This window comes from Pristis pectinata, chromosome 18, assembly GCF_009764475.1.
Source record: "Pristis pectinata isolate sPriPec2 chromosome 18, sPriPec2.1.pri, whole genome shotgun sequence".
NCBI classification, from domain to species: domain Eukaryota; kingdom Metazoa; phylum Chordata; class Chondrichthyes; order Rhinopristiformes; family Pristidae; genus Pristis; species Pristis pectinata.
The window spans coordinates 36,045,107-36,064,437 of record NC_067422.1 but is presented as its reverse complement, the minus strand read 5'-3'; positions in this window follow the sequence as shown (position 1 = coordinate 36,064,437).

The window sequence follows — 19,331 nt, the reverse complement described above, 5'->3', positions numbered from 1 at the left end:
CCCTTAGACCTTGTGGGAGGCTGGTGCAGAAATTGTAGGGGCCCTGTCAGAGGTATTTAAAACCTCCTTAGCCACAGGTGAGGTGCCAGAGGACTAGAGGATAGCTAATGTTGTTCTGTTGTTCAAGAAAGGATCTAAGAATAAGCCAGGAAATTATAGGCCGGTGAGCCTGATGTCAGTCGTGGGTAAATTATTGGAAGGTTTTCTAAGGGACAGGATATATACTGTAAGTATTTGGATAGAGAGGGCATGATTAGGGATAGTCAACATGGCTTTTTGTGTGGTAGGTCATGTCTAACCAATCTTATAGAGCTTTTCAAGGAGGTTACCAAGAAGGTCAATGAGGGAAATGTGGTGGACGTTGTCTACATGGACTTTAGCAAGGCCTTTGACAATGTCCTGCATGGGATGCTGGTCCAGGAAGTTAAGTCGCTTGGCATTCAAGATGAAGTAGCCAATTGGATTCAACATTGGTTTAGCGGGAGAAGACAGAGAGTGGTAGTAGATGGTTGTCTCTCTGACTGGAGGCCTGTGACTAGTGGTGTGCCGCAGGGATCGGTGCTGGGTCTGTTGTGGTTTATCATCTATAGTAATGATTTAGATGATAATGTGGTAAACTGGATCAGCAAATTTGCAGATGACACAAGATTGGGGGCATAGTGGATAGCGAGGTAGGTTATCAAAGCTTGCAGTGTGATCTTGACCAGCTAGGAAAATGGGCTGAAAAATGGCAGATGGAATTTAATGCAGACAAGTGTGAGGTGTTGCACTTTGGGAGGACAAACCAGGGTAAGACTTACACAGTGAATGGTAGGGCTCTGAGGTATGCAGTAGAACAAAGGGACCTGGGAATACAGGTCCATAGCTCTTTGAAAGTGGCATCACAGGTAGATAGGGTCATAAAGAGAGCTTTTGGAACTTTGGCCTTCATAAATCAGGGTACTGAATACAGGAGTTGGGATGTTATGTTGAAGTTGTACAGGACGTCGGTGAGGCCAAATTTAGAGTATTGTGTGGTTACCTACCTACAGGACATATATCAATTAGCTAGAAAGAGTGCAGAGAAAAGTTACAAGCATCACCTGCTCACTCCTGTGACAGCAACTGCATTTACGTCACAAATGCAGAGTTAGCTGGTGAAAAGCTGGATCACTAACACCAGCACGAGTGCATAGGGTCGAATGGTCTGAGTTTCAGATTCCATAGCAACACACACATAGAAAGCTGGAGGAACTCAGCAGGTCAGGCAGCATCTACGGAGGGAAATGAACAGTCAATGTTTCCGGTCGAGACCCTTCATCAGGACTGGAAAGAAAGAGGGCAGAATCCAGAATAAAAGGGTGGGGGGAGGGGGAGGAGCCCGAGCCGGCGGGTGATAGGTGTGTCCGGATGAGGGGGGAAGGTAGGTAGGTGGAGAGGGGGGGAGTGTGAATGATGTGAGAAGCTGGGAGGTGATAAGTGGAAGAGGCAAAGGGCTGAAGAAGAAGGAATCCGTTAGGAGAGGACAGTGGACCATGGAATAAAGGGAAGGAGGTGGGGAACCAGAGGGACGAGGGTGTGGGTGAGGGGCAGGTTGTGACCGTTCACAATTCTATAGCTGGCATAAGGCCCAAATTATTCTGTGGGCTCACTAACACCCAACCCCAGCCCACCACATCACCCACGACTCATCCCACCTACCCCTCACCACCATCCACCAAACCAAAGCAGCCCCTCTGCAACCCGACCCTCAGTCAACCCACTTGACTTGAACTAAATTCCCAAAATTGGCCCAAATCCAGTGTGAAACAACTTTGGGGTGGTTTACAACCCAAAACAAGTGCCGGAACGGGACCTCACAGAGTCGTAGAGAGGTATGATACAGACACGGGCCCTTCAGTCCACTGAGTACCCCAGCACCAAGCACCCATTTAGACTAATCATATCTTCCTTCCATTATTTCATTCTCCCCACCTTTTCATCAGCTCCCCCCAGATTTTACTGCTCACCTACATGCTGGGGGCAATTTATCATGGACAATTAACGTATCAACCTGCATGTCTTTGGGATGTAGGAGGAAACTCACCTGGTCACAGGGAGAATGTGCACAACCAGGCAGACAGCACCGGAGGTCAGGTTTGAACCTGGGTCTATAGCTCTGTGAGGCAGCTGTGCTGCCTTACGATTGGGACCCTTGCGTGATTCCCAATGGGACCTTGCCCGGTTGAGTGCAGTTTCTGACACCTTGCTGCTTTGCAATCACAGTGGGCCAACAGCCCTTAAAGGCACACTCCCCGTGACAACTACACAGCAACAACGAACATTATGGCTGTCATGACTGAAGGAGAGAGAGTAGGAGTGCCCATGTTTACTCAGAGGGACGTGCAAATCCTAGTCAATGAGATACAGGACAGGAGGGAGGCATTAGCATTCATTTTGAGAGGACTAGAATATTAAAGCAAGGATGTAATGCTGAGGCTTTATAAGGCATTGGTCAGACCACATTTGGAGTATTGTGAGCAGTTTTGGGCTGGTGTTGGAGAGGGTCCAGAGGAGGTTTACAAGAATGACCCCAGGGATGAAAGGGTTAAGGTATGAGGAACGTTTGATGGCTCTGGGCCTGTACTTGCTAAAGTTCAGAAGGATGAGGGGGGATCTCATTGAAACCTACTGAACACTGAAAGGCCTGGATAGAGTGGACGTGAAGAGGATGTTTTCGGTAGTGGGAGAGTCTAGGACCAGAGGGCACAGCCTCAGAATAAAAGGATGTTCATTTAGAACAGAGATGAGGAGGAATTTCTTTAGCCAGAGGGTGGTGAATCTATGGAATTCATTGCCACAGACGGCTGAGGAGGCAAAGATGGGTATAATTAAAGTGGAGGTTGATGGGTTCTTGATTAGTAAGGGTGTCAAAGGTTACAGAGAGAAGGCAGGAGAATTGGGTTGAGAGGGAGAAATAAATCAGCCACGATCGAGTGGTGGAGCAGACTCGATGGGCTGAATGGCCTAATTCCGCTCCTATGTCTTGTGGTGTTATGTTCCAGCACTTGCATTTCTCTCACTGTATCTGGACCCAGTTGTTCAGCTGGAGATCATACAGGAGTGAATAGCTCAGAAAGTGGAGGGCAGCCCTTATCCCGCACAACCCGTCCCCCAGGGCAGTGCCAGCTCCTGCACGCGTCCAGCTGTGTGATGAAGGAGGCAAGTGTACTTCATGGAAACGTGGCAGGAGGCAATTCTCATGATCCATCACAAGCTACACACTGAGGGAGTGGAAACCTTCCCTGCTGATGAGATAGTTCATGTTATTAATGGGAGTCTTGTGAGCACAAGTGTAGTCAATGGTTGGCTGCACTTAGTGCTGGCAGATCCCACTGGCCGAGATGTCATCTGCACCTCACTGAAGTCATTTCTTCATAAACACAGTGCCTGGGCGAGCAGCAGATCAGGAGATAAGACAGAGGTCTGTTTCAACTAGCTGGAAAGTTGAGAACCAACGTAAACTTGACCTCCACAGTCAGAGTGTGGCTGAAGCTATTCCCACAGAGCAGCTCAGTGATGAGAGCCTTGGCAAATCTAAGTTTAAACACTTTTTCATCAGAGAGGTCCAGGTAGAAAGTTGTGTCTCTGAAGACTCTTTGGAAGTAGTCTCTTGGAATGGGCAGAACCTCACTTCCTGCCCCGAGGTCCCCAACTTGCCCTGAGTGGTCAGCTTGTGCCATGACAACACCTCCAGTAATGGAGAGTAGCCAGCAGGCAGTTCTGAAACTGCCCAACCACGTGTCCCAACGTATGTAGTGCGTTACCTCAAACAGCAAGAAAAGCAACAAGCTAAAGTGACGTACTTCTAGTTCTACTCAGACTGCTCTATGACAGTCCTTGTGTGAAATTTTCTGCTTCAGTATATGATGCAGAGGTGAATGAATGAATTATGTGAGATTAGGTGCTCACCTGAAACTGGGGAAGGGTCAGGTCTGCTAAGATGGGCTACCCAGGAAAGTAATATCACCAGGAAATTATCACTAGCGTGATCTAGTCTGGATAAAATCCAATTTTGCCTGATTAGCACTTGAAAAACAGGGTGCGAGACAACTGGATTTCTCGGCATCTATCTTCAAAATACACTTTTTTCCTCGGCCTGGTGTGTGTCCTTTCTGGACCACTATTTATAATACAATACTGCCACCTCTTGGAAGGTGATTACATTACGTGCATTTCCATTTGCAAAGAGATAATTTTAACTAGGCTTAAGTGTGTCAACAGTGGTGCATAAATGGTGTAGATGAACTTTCAACTTTGGCACTCCAGCGACGGCAATCTTGGTAGGGAAATCCAACTGGACAGCTGGGGTTCCTATCTGGTTTAAGAAGGGAAACAATTATCCAGGACCTCAGTCTTAGATTTAAAGGCCAAGATCTTTTTTTGAACAAGAAATGGAAAAGATAGTCCAGCCTGTTGCCAGCGTCTGTCCTGATGCTGCAACTGGACCTGTGCTTCAGGACCTGATCAAATTTCTGCCCTCCTCATCTGACGAGCTTAATCAGAGCCCTGATTTGGCAAGTGCACTTCACTGGATCGAAGTAAATGGCAAATGCTCCTCAAAATAGAGCAGGCCTCACAGCAAGAGCAGCCAGTTAACCTGCCCACCGACCATCTGTTTTGTGTCAAAGGTTATAGTCAGTTAGTTATGTGGTTCACAGAATCACATAGACTGGTTTCATCTGGCTCTCTCTGCCTGTGAATTATACCTACAGTCCCATTCCTTTTGGTGTTTATGTGCAGTCCTGCACATTTTCATTATATTCATTTATTCATGTTATATTCATTTCTAATTTGAAGGCTGCTACTGAATATGTTTCCATAATACTTCTGTTATTGGTAGCATTTGTGACATACCCTTAGTGTAGAAAAGTAATTGTTAGGAATGGGCACTGAGCCTTCTGTTCTATAATAAAGAAGTAAAAGAAGTTGATGAGCTTCCAAAGAAGGGTGACAAAGCCTTGGTCAAAGAGGTGGATTGTAAGGGGTTAAAGGAACAGACTGATAGAGGGAAGGAAAGGTTTAAGATGGTAATTCCAGAGCATGGGGCTTGAGAGTTGTGGACATGGTCCCTATTGGCGGAGTAAATATGGGAATAGGCTCAAACAGCAGGACAAAGGGCCTGGGTGTGGGGTGGTAGGTGTAGGCTTGTGTGGAGAAGTGTGGGTTGGTGGAGAGCGAGGCCACGAGAGATTTAAACATGGGACATTTGGATGATGACTAGACGTGGTGTGGAACAGGAAACCTGGCGGATATGGATAAGGCTAGTTTTTTGGAGGCAGTGAGAATGGTAAAGGATAGCAATGGGAAGCTGAGCAGGAAGCAGGGAAGACATGAAAAATGGCTTTGGTAGCGAAGAAGCTGAGACAGGAGTGGACTACGTTAGAGATGGATGCAGGAAGATCCTGTGATGGACAAAACTCAAGGCTGGAAGTTTATCCTTGATTCACATAGGATGTGTAAAAAGTTTCAGCCTGGGATGGCAGTCTCGGCGTGAGATGAAATTCGTGGCAAACATGTCATGTTTATAAAGGGCATCAGGGGATAGTGGTGATGGTAATGAATTTTAATTGCTGAAAAATTGCTCATCCAGAAACAGATGTTGACCCAATATCCTATAACCTCCATATTTGTGGCCCATCACCCACACTTTCCTCCCTCTGGTCCCCACCTCCTTCCCTTTATTCCATGGTCTACTGTCCTCTCCTATCAGATTCCATCTTGTTCAGCCCTTTGCCTCTTCCACCTCTCACCTCCTAGCTTCTCACATCATTCCCACTAACCCCCTTCCCCACCTACCTACCTTCCCCCTCACCTGAACTCACCTATCACCCGCCAGCTTGTGTTCCTCCCCCTCCTTCCACCCTTTTATTCTGGCTTCTGCCCTCTTCCCAGTCCTGATGAAGGGTCTCAGCCCGAAACATCAACTGTTCATTTCCCTCCATGGAAGCTGCCTGACCTGCTGAGTTCCTCCAGCACCTTGTGTGTGTTGTTGGACCGATAGTTTGACTACACAAAGTTGGTGGACGGTGTGTGAAGGCGATCTGCATGGGACGGCCATCCTGTTCATCTGCTTTCCATGTTGTTCCAGGTAGGCAAAAGAACGTGTGAAAAAGAATACGTTGTAGGGGAAAAGGGAGGGGGGGTGGAATTGATGTTTTGAAGGGAGCCAGCATGGGTGTGATGGGCTGAATGGCCTCTTTAATTAACAATTAAAGAGGCCGGTGAACTTCTGAAATCCATCCTGTAGATGACACACCCTACAGTCCATGGGAAAGGGACCGAACTGCTTTCCTTTGGATGGTGCCCACCGCACAAGAATATAGCGCGAGTAAGCCATGGTCTGAGAGTAGGGGAATGCTTAGGACAACCCGCTCATCCCAGGAATTAGCCTCCTCAGGACTGGCTCTTACACTACTATATCCTTTCTTAAGTAAGGAGTTCAAAACTATGTGCAGTACTTCAGGTGTGCCCTCACTTGCATTATGTACAATTGTAACAAAACTTCCTATTTCTAAACTCTAACCCCTTTGCAATTAAGGCCAATATAACATTTGCCTTAACTACTTGCTGCACCTCTACTGTGCAAGAATATGAATATCCTTCTGCACTAGTCTCATTTGCAGTCTCTTTCCATTTAGATAATAATCTGCCTTTTAATTCCACTTACCGAAGTGCATGACCTCACACTTTCCCACATTAAACTCCATTTGCCAGGTTTTCGCCCACTCACTCAGTCTATCTATATCCTGTTGCAGAGTCACAATCTCCTCACTGCAACATGCCTTTCCATCGGTTTTCTTGGCAAAGTTGGACATTTCACATTCTGCCCCCTCCTCTAGGTCATTAATATAAATAGTGAATGACTGAGGGCGAAGAACTGATGCCTGGGTACTCCCTTCAGCCGGAAAAGACTCATTTATTCTAACTCTCTGTTCTCTATGTGATTATGTGATAACCAAGCAAACTGTTCTCCTGGATGGTGCTGAATTTTTTGAATGTTAGAACAGTACAGCACAGGAGCAGGCCCTTTGGCCCACGATGTCTGTGCTGACCATGATGCCAATTTAAACTACTCCCATCTGCCTACACGTGATCCAGATCCCTCTATTCCCTGCCCGTTCATGTTCGTCTAAATGTCTCTTAAACGTTGCTATCATATCTGCTTCCAAACCCCTCCCCTCCCACCGCCGCACACACCCCCCCCCCCAACCCCAGCAGTGCGTTCCAGGCACCTACCACTCTCTGTGTGAAACAATTTGCCTTTTCACATCCCCTTTAAACTTCCCCCCTCTCACCTCAAACCTGTGCCCTCTAGTATTTGACATTTCCATCCTGGGGAAAAGACCCGAGCTCACTACCTTATCTATGCCTCTCATAATTTTATAAACTTCTATCAGGTCTGCCCCTCAGCCTCCAACACTCCAGAGAAAACAATCCATGTTTGCCCAACCTCTCCTTACAGGTAACACTCTCTAAATCAGGCAACATCCTGGTGAACCTTTTCTGCACCCTCCACATTTTTCTTGTAATGTGGTCACCAGAACTCCAAATGTGGCCTTACAAATGTTTTATACAGCTGCAACATGACTTCCCAACTTGCCCTGACCATAAAGGCAAGCATATCACACGCCTTCTTTATCTGCCGATTGTTGAAGCTTCACACTTTCAGACGAGTAGTGAGTATCTAACATATGACAAGACTTCGGAGGTGAGTCGCTCACCACAGGACAGCTAGCTTCTGACCTGCTGTTGTACCACAGCAATTATGTGGCCGATCTGGTTAATATTCTGGTCAATGGTCACCCCCAGGATATAAAAGATGGGGAACTCAGCAATGGAAATGCTGCTGAATCTCAAGGCAAGGTGGTTAGATTCCGTCTTATTGGAGATAGTCATTACCTGTACTACCTCAATGCAGTGAGACTAGTGAATTGATCTGTACGAACGGTATGCAAGGCAAGTTTTTCACTGTACCTCGGTACAAGTGACAATAATAAACCAATACCAATACACGTGGAGTGAATGTTATTCCAACTGATCATCCCATGACTGAAAGCTGCCCAGGCCTTGTTTGATGCAACCATGGACTGTGTCATTATCTGTGGAGCGGGGGGGGGGGGGGGGGGGGGTGGGTGTTCAGCAGCAGTGCCCTGGGCAGCCCTAACAAACATTAAAACACCACTGGTGTGTGTTTAACGTGCTCTTCCAAAAGCAGTCAAATTTAAATTCCTGTGCACGTCCTTGCTGAGGAGTTCTGAATGGAACTGAACACCAGCCCGTCCATCGAAGTGACGGCGCAACACAACCTGATGGTCCATGTCTCCACGAGGTCTCTCAGGCAGCAACTCCTGTCAGTACTGCCATGGAAAAGTACATCTGAAACAGACAGGTTGGATGATGAGACCACGTAGGTTTTCCCCTCACTTCTGTTCTCTCACTACTTGGTTTTTCCATCAGCAAATGTTCAGCTCAGCATTAATTTTGAAGATTATTGAAGACCACGACCCAAGGTGCATTCTGTGTCCTTGTTACAATCAGTGTTTCCTCCAAGTACTGTCCAACATGGAGGAATACAGACCAATCAGCTGAGGAAGAACGGTCGCTGTTAATCAGAACATAGAACCGAGGAGCAGGAGTGGGCCATCAGGTCCTTCAACCTTGTCCAGCATCCATCAAGGTCATGGCTGATCTTCTACCTTAGAGCCGTTTTCCTGACCATTCCCATATCCCTTGATACCTTTAATTTTCAGAAATCTATCAGTCTAAGTTTTGAATTAACACAATGACTGAGCCTCCTCTTCTCCTCAGTGCCGAATGGCCTCCCCTTATTCTCAACCTGTGCCTCCTGGTCCCAGACTCCTTGGTCAGGGGAAACATCCTCCCTGCTTCTAGCCTGTCAACTTCTTAAAGAACTTTGTCAGTTCTGATGAGATTTCCTGTCATTCCTCTAAAGTCCAGAGAATACAGTCCCAGTCTACTCAATCTCTCCTCATACCAGAAACCTGCCATCCCCGGAACTAGTCCAGTAGTTGCTCTCTGCACTCCCTCAATGCTAATTACATCCTTTCTTAGGTAAGGAGACCAAAACTGCCCACAATACCCCAGGTGTGCTCTCAACAAGGCCCGACACCATTGCAATAACACTTTCTTACTATTGTAATCAACCATTTTTGTACTAAAGAGTACCTTCCCAAACACTTGCTGCACCTGTAGTGACTCATATACAAGCATCAACACCACCTGTTCTTACAATTTCTAACAAACACTCTGCTTTTCTGTTATGTGCACCTCATACCTACCCACATTACGTTCCATCTGCCATGTTCTCACTCACTCAGTTTGTCCACATCCCCTCTGAAGCCTCTTTACATCTTTCTCCGTACTCACAATCCCAACTGGTTTAGTATTAACAGCAGACTTGGATAGATGACCTTTTATCAAATTTGGATGGTGTCCCTGTCATTGTTTGACCTGCATGACACCTCATGGGGTTTAGAGCCAATACTAGGGTCTCCCAAAACTGCTCCATGTTTATGACTGTGTCTTCACCTCTGGTATTTCTACCTCATCAATAGAAGAGGATTTCACAGAGATGGCAATGGAGGGTTCAGGGTCATTGGTTGAAAGGTATCATTCTGTGAGTGTGACTATGATGAGTGTATGGGACAGTCTCCAGTTATTGTTGAGGAGGCAGGGTATACCTTTGATGCATCTGGTGCCAAGACCTGTGTGGTTTGTCTAATTTCCATAGCTGTTTGACACGGCTTGCTAAGAAATTTTAAAAGACAGGAAAGAGTTAATTATATTGGTGTGAGTCTAAAGTTGCATCCAGGGCAGAATGAGTAACAAATTTACTTCCCTTCAGGAAAGGGGATTACTGAACTGATTAGTTTTATAACTATCAGTTAAATGAACTGCATTTAAAGTTTCAAGATTGCACGTTAGAAATTCGAGCTTGCTTCTCTGGATCATAGGTCCATGGTTCTCAATTACTAATCAAGAAAATTAACCACTGTGCTATGTCCCCCATTAGTGTACAAGTTAATGTTGACCTCAGGTTTGTCAGTGCTATTGCTGAATTATCAAGCTTGAGGTGAAACTACAGGTGAACTTGATTGGATGGCCCAGTCTTGGTGATAAAGATGTCTTGGAGTTCCTTCCATATAGTTGTGTGTGTGTGTGTGTGTGTGTGTGTGTGTGTGTGTGTGTGTGTGTGTGTGTGTGTGTGTGTGTGTGTGTGTGTGTGTGTGTGTGTGTGTGTGTGTGTGTGTGGGGGGGGGGGGGGTGGTGGTGGTTTAAGAAGAGGGCTGATAATGAAGAAATAACGTACAATGTATTTCTCCAGAATAATTCTGGAAAATGAGATCTGGCAGCAGAGAACAAAGGCCGATGGTCTTTAATGAGCTCCAGGCAAATGTTATGATGGGTTCTAAACCAGAGGGGAACTATTCCAGAATCTGTGGGACCCATGTATCTCCATAGCCAGCTCTTTCAAAACCTTAGGATGTAGGTCACTAAATCCTGGGGATTTATTGGCTTCCAATCCCATTAATTTCTCCAATACTGTACTTTTCTTCCACTAATGCTGATTTACTTCAGCCAGTGAGCTGCAGAACTGTACCACCCAGCCGGTGAAGTTTCTCCTCACCTTCTCTCTAATCCTTCTAACAATTACTTTGAATCTGTTGCCAGGACTGACTGCTCCCGTGGATACTGCGTGCCCACTTTATGGGCAGAGGGTACAAGTCTATTTCCACCTCATGATGGCTTTCCAGCTTGGGAATCAACCTAACTTTGCTGGTGTTAAAGTTCTTTGGTATCCTGAGGCCATTACTTCATTATATAAAAGCAGATTCCTGTTTTCTTTTTCCTTTCCTTGCCTTGACTAACAACTGCTCATACTATGAAGTGCCTCATTTTACTTCTATTGTAGCACTTGGACCCTTTCTTTAGGTGCTTAATTTTTGGGTAGTTCCAGGTTGTAGAGATAGTGGCCATGCACAAGGTTAGATACATCCACTTCCAGCTCAGTGACAAGAGGAATTAGTTCATTAGTTACTGCAAACCAGAAGCCCACCTGGTCACACAATATTCTGCATTGCTTGTCTCACATTCAAGGTCACAAGGCAAATTAAAGCCCTTTGTATATCAGTTGGAGAGAACTTCATTTTGCGGAACAGCAGAAGGCAGATGATAGGTCATTGGCGGTCTGTATCATCACCTTACATTGACAAAGAAATCAGGCTGTGTAACTTGTGCTCCCAATTTGCTACTGGCCACCTGCGCCATTGCTTGAAAGGAATTTTGTAAAGACATTAAAGTGTTAAGCCAGATGTGCAAGGGTAAACTACCCATGATTTTTGCCTGTACTTTGCTTTCTCACTTATTTCCCTAATGTGGACAGGGGAGAGCTGCAATAAGCTGCTCATTTAAATTTCCTTATCCAACATAACCTTCCAGCTCAGGTCAGCACAGACACACAGATGAAATGTGCAGGAGGCTGCTTAAGATCCCAGACTAAGTAAAGAAATGGGAATGATTTGTTCTCACCTCTCTTTGTTCATAGTGGTACTTTAGCAAATAATTACCCAGGTTCTTAGATTGTATCAAGCCCTTAATATGCTCAAAGAGGTGTCATTTGACAACATGTTTTACCCCAAGGGAGTTTAAAATTGACTCAGAAAATATGCCGTCTCAGAAGCCCGTGTGCTCCACACAAAACTGGGCATTTAATAACTGCAAAAGGCACAATAAACTGCTCCTGTTGGTTCAGTTGTTAAATACGTTACTGATGCATTTAAATAAATTTTGCACAGAAGTACTTTGAAATAAGGAGGGAATATTCCACTTTCCTTTGTAACTAAGAATATGAATGATGAGGTAGGAACGGGAAAGACTCTGAGATATCTGCGGTCTTCCTTTTCTGGCCTCTTAAGCGTCTTTGATTTCTTTGTTGATTCAACTATGCCTTCAGCGATGAGGCTCCAATCTCTGGAATTGGCTTTCTGAACCTCTCCATCTCACGACCTTCTCTCCACCTCATTCACCTTTATTTTTGGACACATGGCTAGTGTCCAGTTGAGGTCCCTATGAAATGACTGGGGCTGTTTCACTGTGTGAAAGGTGCTATTTAAATACAAGTTGCTGCTTACTGTGAAAATGAACTCTACGAATATGCCCCTGATTTGATTCTAACCTGCAATGAGTTTGCCCATTTTGAGGGCTTGGCCATAAACCAGTACTCCACTGCCAGGGATCATTTACAAGACGGCACTGCAGTAACTTCACTGGGAAGAGATGAAATTACAGTGTGTGAAAGGGAGGCTCTTGTCATAAAGATGCACATAAATTACAACAAAAAATATTGACAGAAACAAACTCAGATTAATATTTTACAGAAGCAGATTCCATTAGGAACATGAATCTCAGAGTCTGTAATAAAGAAAAATTAGAGGGTGTGCAGGAATTGCATGACTTTAAAGATTAAGGCCTAAAATTGCTTCACTCTTTTTCAATGGCATTGAAACAGCATTATGTGTCAGCCTAACACTGTTTTAAAAGTCTTATAAAGATTGGATCTGCATTTGCAAAGTTGCCAGAACAGCAGTGTTGTGTTTCCCTGTGCCAGTCTGTGCTGTGTCAGTTTCAGTATTTACTCCTTGACTCGTTCATGGCAAGATCCCGCAGCCAGTGGTCTTAGCCTCACAGGTCCAGCCCCAGAAGACAGCACACAGACAAACATATATTACAACAGCACTCTTCCGGCTACTAGGTAGTGTTGCTGCTTCAAGGATAGATACTGTAATGACAGGGAAAAAAGAGGATGTCGTCAGGATTCATAGAGAGATAATCATATAGCTAACCTACCAACCCGCATATTTTTGGTATTTGGAAGGAAAACAGCACTCAGAGAAAACCCACATGGTCACAGGGAAAATGTGCAAACTCCACCCTTACAGCACCAGTTTAATGAGTTACCACAAAGAGGAAGTAAAAGGTTTGCCTTAATATAATGCAGCATGATGCTTTCATGTTATCCAATAATAGTCAATGAGTTACTGCAAGATCCCACAAGAACCGGGAATCTCTTTCAGGGTAATGGCAGGTATTGAAAGATGTTGACCAGAAAAGCCTACAATTCTTCAAATAATGTGATGGGATCTTCCATGTCCACCTGCTTTAGCAAGGTGGAGGCTGAATTTAACTTGGTTCACTGATGGATGGTGGCTACCTTAGTTCAGCAATCCCACAGAAAGCCAGTCTACATTACATGCTCAAAGTCCTAGAATGGGGCTAGAATCCAAAACTTTCTAATTCAGCAATCCCTGTAATCGCTCAGAATTTTTGGGATTTGGGTTTGCAGTCCCTGTTTCATTGTTAGGAAATTCTAGGTGAAGCACGACGTGTTTCACGTTGTGAATTAAATTGACACTTAAATTTGTGGGCAGACATTAGCTGTTATTCAAAATAAAAATCTCATTTGCTTAGTTAAGCTTCTTGTTTCTTTTCTTGAACTGTGATGGTCTCCAGACCCATTGTCTGGACTATTTATGTTCCATCTATGATTAAAACTAATTTAAAATTAAAAACAGAAAACACTAGAAACACTTAGCAGGTTGGGCAGTGCCTTTGGAGAAAGAAGCAAGTTATTGTTTCAGGCCGGTGACCTTTTATTATTGGATCCCATAAGCATTTACTTTTTGGACCAACCCGTCATGTAGGACCTTTGCTAAAATCCATGTAGTCTATAACAAATGAACTATTCTTATCAACTCTCCTTGTTAGCTCCTCAAAACCATATTCCCAAGGATTTTCTGTACCATAAACCGGCCACTGGGCCATAAACTGCTGGACATCCATGGCTCTACTACAATGAAAATGGCAAACTCGATATGAAAATGGTGGGCATCAACTGAGGCAACAGGGGCACACTTGCCAATAGTCGGCATCTCTGGAGACTGACTGTTAGGAAGGACATTGGAAGGGGCAAAGAAAACAGGAGGCCATGCTGACTCAGGAAAGGGACTAAAGAAAGCAGAAGACAGATAGGGACTAAAGAAGGCAGAAGACAGATAGTTTTGCACCTTCTCAGCACACTGCTTTCATCTGCCGTGAGCGCAGCACAGGCTGGCACACCAGAGTGGCATTCCTGAGCTGCTTCAGATGGCATTGGACACAGAGTTGACTAAGGCACACTCACTCTACCCTCTATGCATTTTGTCATCGAGGGGGCTTGTGATCTGGTAGTCCCACTTTTTCTCTTTGAGGGAACATGTTTGCCTTGAATTCCTTGATTTCCCTCATACACCTCCCATTGCTCTGTGACTTATTGACCTTAAGTAGCTGTCTCCAGTCCACTTTTGCTGAATCCTTTCTCAGAGCAGTAAAATTGGCCTTAATCCAATTTGGAACAATGCTCCTCTTTCATCTTTGTCATTTTTCATAACAATGCTAGATATAACTGAATTATGGTCCTTACTAAAAAAAAGTGCTCCTCCATTCCTCAAATCTAAGAATTCCTAAAATTAAGTCTGAAAAAAAATCTACTCTAAAAAGGCAAAAGCTTAACAGTTACTTCCGTCCGCCAGAACAGCCAGGATCTCCCGGTGGCCAGCCATTTTAATTCCACTTCCCATTCCCACGCTGACATGTCTGTCCACAGTCTCCTCTACTGCCAAGTTGAGGCTAAACGCAGATTAGAGGAACAACACCTCATATTCTGTCTTGGTGGTCTCCAACCTGACAGCATCAGCATCGGTTTCTCTAACTTCCAGTAACCACTTGTCCACCCTCCCCCCCCCCCACCCCCGGTTTTCACTCATCCCTCTGGCCCCTTTACCCTTTCTCTTTCCCCTCCCCTGCCCTCACGACCTGCCCACACCTTCCTCCCTCTGGTTCCTCATCTACTTCCCTTTATTCCATGGTCTACTGTCCTCTCCTGTCAGATTCCATCTTGTTCAGCCATTTGCCTCTTCCACCTCCCACCTCCTACCTACCTTCCCCCCTCGCCTGGATTCACCTATCACCCTCCAGCTTGTGCTCCTCCCCCTCTCCTACCCTTTTATTCTGGCTTCTGCCCTCTTTCTTTCCAGTCCTGATGAAGGGTCTCGGCCCAAAACATCGACTGTTCATTTCCCTCCATAGATGCTGCCTGACCTGCTGAGTTCCTCCAGCATTTTGTGTGTGTTGCTCCAGATTTCCAGCATCTGCAGTCTCTTGGGTGTCCACAGCTACTTCTTAAGTTTTATTGCCCTTTTATTCGAGCTAAGTGTCTATAAGCAAAATCAGACATCAAAAGGCAGATCTTTGGGGTAAGACTTGCCAATTTAGCGAGTGAGTTTCCCTTCACAGTTTTATCCTTCAACTGCTATCACAGATGGAAAGTCTCCAGCCAGGGTCCCACAAGAAAGTAAAACCCATCAGCTACCTTACTGAATATGCAGAAAAGTCTTGGAGATGGATGAAAGCATACAGGGCCTCTTGATTAAAACTTCTAAAAACAAGTAAAGGATTACTTAAGTACAATTTGGTTCCATTCAAGAAGTTCTAAATAGGCGCTGAGTTGCTGATGGTTATTTTTTTTGTTCTTCTTTCTTCTTGGATCAATGCTTAATCCATTTGTGGAGTATTTGGAATTAAAGATTAAAAGCAGTAACTTTTAAAACCTGCTTTTCAATCAACCTGTGCACAGAGAGTTCATTGCTTATGAGCTGCCAATGAGGGAGGATGATGCTGTGTGTTAAGACATGGGTAGCAAGGTGCAATTTTTCTTTTAACCCTTTCGACACCTTTCTCCGGATCTTTTAATTCTGTTTTTTTTCCACGTGGCTCCAGTTATTCCCCTCAGGTGAATTTGAATGCTTCTCCAATTCCAGTCAGAAACGTGTCATGTCAGCCATGACTCAGTTGTAGAAGTCTAGCTTCGAAGCTGCAAGGCTGTTGTTTGCAGTGACGCTCCAGAGCCTTGAGTCCACGAAGGCTGACTGTGCAGTACAGTTCTCTGGAGTTTTCTTGAATCCTCGATCATTTGCATTGAGGGTTAAACTGAAGCCCTATCTATCCTTGCTGTATCTTTCTATCTTGCTAACTCCCATCTGTATGGGAGGGTAGGCTTCAGGGTCCAAAGGCCTACTTCTGGGTCCAATTCATGTTTATATGACTAAATAATTCTGTCAAAGACCTGTGACTTATTTCTATGCTGCATCATATTTTATCATTTTATATTAGCATCCTCCTAGTATGCTAATATTTATTAATGCTTTTTGATAATATCTTGAATACAATATTAATGCTTTTCGATCAAATGTATACATATGTCAACCCAGATAAGTGTGAAGTGATACACTTCAGGAGATTGAATTCGAAGGCAGAATACAAGGTTAATGGCAGGACTCTTAGCAGTGTGGAGGAACAGGGGGATCTTGGTGTCCACGTCCATAGATCCCTCAAGGTTGCCACGCAGGTCGATAGGGTTGTTAAGAAGGCGTATGGAGTGTTGGCCTTCATTAGTCAGGGTATTGAGTTCAAGAGCCGTGAGGTGATGTTGCAGCTCTATAGAACTTTGGTCAGACCACACTTGGAGTATTGTGTTCAGTTCTGGTCACCTCATTATAGAAAGGATGTGGAAGCTTTAGAGAGGGGGCAGGGGAGATTTACCAGGATGTTGCCTGGATTGGAGAGCACGTCTTATGAGGATAGGTTGAGCGAGCTAGGGCTTTTCTCTTTGGAGAGGAGGAGGATGAGAGGTGACTTGATAGAGGTGTACTAGATGATAAGAGGCACAGATCGAGTGGACAGAGACTTTTTCCCAGTGCGACAATGGCTAACACAAGGGGACATAATTTTAAGGTGATTGGAGGAAGGTAAAAGGGGGATGTCAGGGGTAAGTTTTTTTACACAGAGAGTGGTGGGTGTGTGGAACGCACTGCCGGCAGAGGTTGTGGAGGCAGATATATTAGGGACATTTAAGACACTCTTAGATAGACACATGAATGATTGAAAAATAGGGGGCTATGTGGGAGAGAAGGGTTAGATAGATGTTAGAGCAGGATAAAATGTCAGCACAACATTGTGGGCCGAAGGGTCTGTACTGTGTTCTATGTACCATGACAATTTTGCTCTATGACTGTATAATAAATGTCTGTAATGCCAAAACTAGTTCTAATTTATTTTTTTCTTTTGCCTTTTCAATATTAGTTATTCTAATAAAGAGTTAATCAGTTCCTAGCTTTAGCTCAGCACAATTCCCTGCCCGATACACAGGAAACTGCGAAAGCCCAGCTCTCCTAGAACCTAGAACGTAATAAGTGTGAGAAATAGGAGCAGGAGTAGGCCACACGGCCCCTCCAGCCTGCTCTGCCAATCAGGATGAACGTGGTTGACCTGATCTTGGGTTTAGCTCCACTTCACTTCTGCTCTCAAAAGCTTTGACTCCATGAAAAAAACAAGAATTTGTCAATCTCTGCCTTGAATTAATGGACTGTGCTGAAGAAATCAGTCGGGCAGTAAGTTGGAAGTGGTAGAGATTGGCAATGAGAAGAAATGAGCTAATCGCAGGGGGGGGGGGAGGAGGAGGAGAGAGTGAGAGAGAGAGAGAGAGAGAGAGAGAGAGAGAGAGAGAGATAATTGCTGGGAGGAAATAATTGCCTGGGGTAAAGATCATGGATGTCAAGAAGATAACTGGTGGGCTGTCAGTTAGGGGATCTGTGAGGGAGAGGAGCAGGGTGCCTGAGGACATCAGTGTCTGAGGCAGAAGACAGGATGGAAGCAATATTTAAGTAAAACACTTACATAAGAATTCTTTTGAACAACATTGAAAGAGCTTACAACCCCTTAGTTTAGGGGTTGCTTTTGTGCACAAGGCCCACAAAGTTCATAAGATTTGTTTGCACAGAATAATTTTGCATTCACTGTCAAAATAGGTGACGAACAATCTTTGACCAGCTTCTTATGCGAATGGTCATTCTATACCTTAATAAAAATTGAAATGTGTACTACCAATACACCAGGTGTTTGCTAGCATTCTCTTGCATACTGCCCAAGATCATTAAATTGTGTAGTTGGTACAGGACTTGCAGGGACAAAGAAGATTGATCATTTTCATGGCAGCTGGGAAATTTAAATTCCATTAACTAAATAATCTTCAGTGGAAAGTTAGTTTGGGTGAAAGGGACCAAAATACTACTGGATTTTTGTAAAACCTCACATTCATATCATTTAATTCTTCTGAGAGGACATTTGCTGACCTGCTGGTTGTGGCCTAAAGATAACTTCACAGCTATAAGATTGTGGCCGACTCTCTCAGCATTTGGGCATGATCGAGAAGCCTCTCAGTTGTACTGAATCACCACCACAAAGCCCAATGGGCTAGAAATTCGTTCACAACTCCTAAAAATAATGGTACCATGCTGTTAAAATTCGGGTTAATCTGCAGCAATGTCACTTTCCACATGGTTCTGAGTGCCTCAGTGACTGTCTGGAAATTCATCTTTTCAGTTTTTGGCAGGAATTTAGTTCTCCCAAGCTTTTCTTTCTGGCATAAAATTCCCTCAAATAACAAGAGTGCCAAATAAAATTTATCTGTTGTGAAATTTTCAACTCTACTGATTAAAAAGCAGCAGATGTTACTTACTCACAGAACAACCAGAGTTTATTAACCCTGCTTCTACTGAAACTGTGCAACTTAAAGGACCAACATTCACACTGTATTTTTTGCCTACAGGAAGATCGAGGATCTTCTATTACCTCAAATACAGGCTCACGTCTGCCTGGATTGTTTTGCCTGGGCAAGTCAATGTCATGTTTACTCTTGGATTCCTAGTTTCAAGATCATTCCTGGCTGATGCAGCTAAACTCTGCCATGTCTCATGGTTTATTGCTCACTCTATTAAGGGGACACTTGAATTAAGGAGAGGAGATTTCATCTACTCTGCTGTCTGTCCACAGTAGAGCAGGGGTGGGGATTTGCTGCATTGTGCATTCCCCAAAGTGCAGGCATTGAGGGTTAGACTTATGTCTTCACACAGATATCCCCAGACATCTTCTGCCAGAAACACCTGGCTGGGGAAAGGACTGTGACCTCTTTGCACAAAGAACATAACTCCTGCTGGCAATATTCTCCCTGGGAGCATTCTCCCATGCTCCTCCAATCATTGGCGAGTTTATTCAGTAGCAACCATTAATTCAGGAGTAGCACTCTCCTGTAAGCTGGAAGAGTGTTGTTTATATTGTGGTATGCCCCTTTAAAAGGCAGCAGCAACGATCACACCTGCAGCATACACTCTGCAAACTGTGAGAACTTGCAACACATT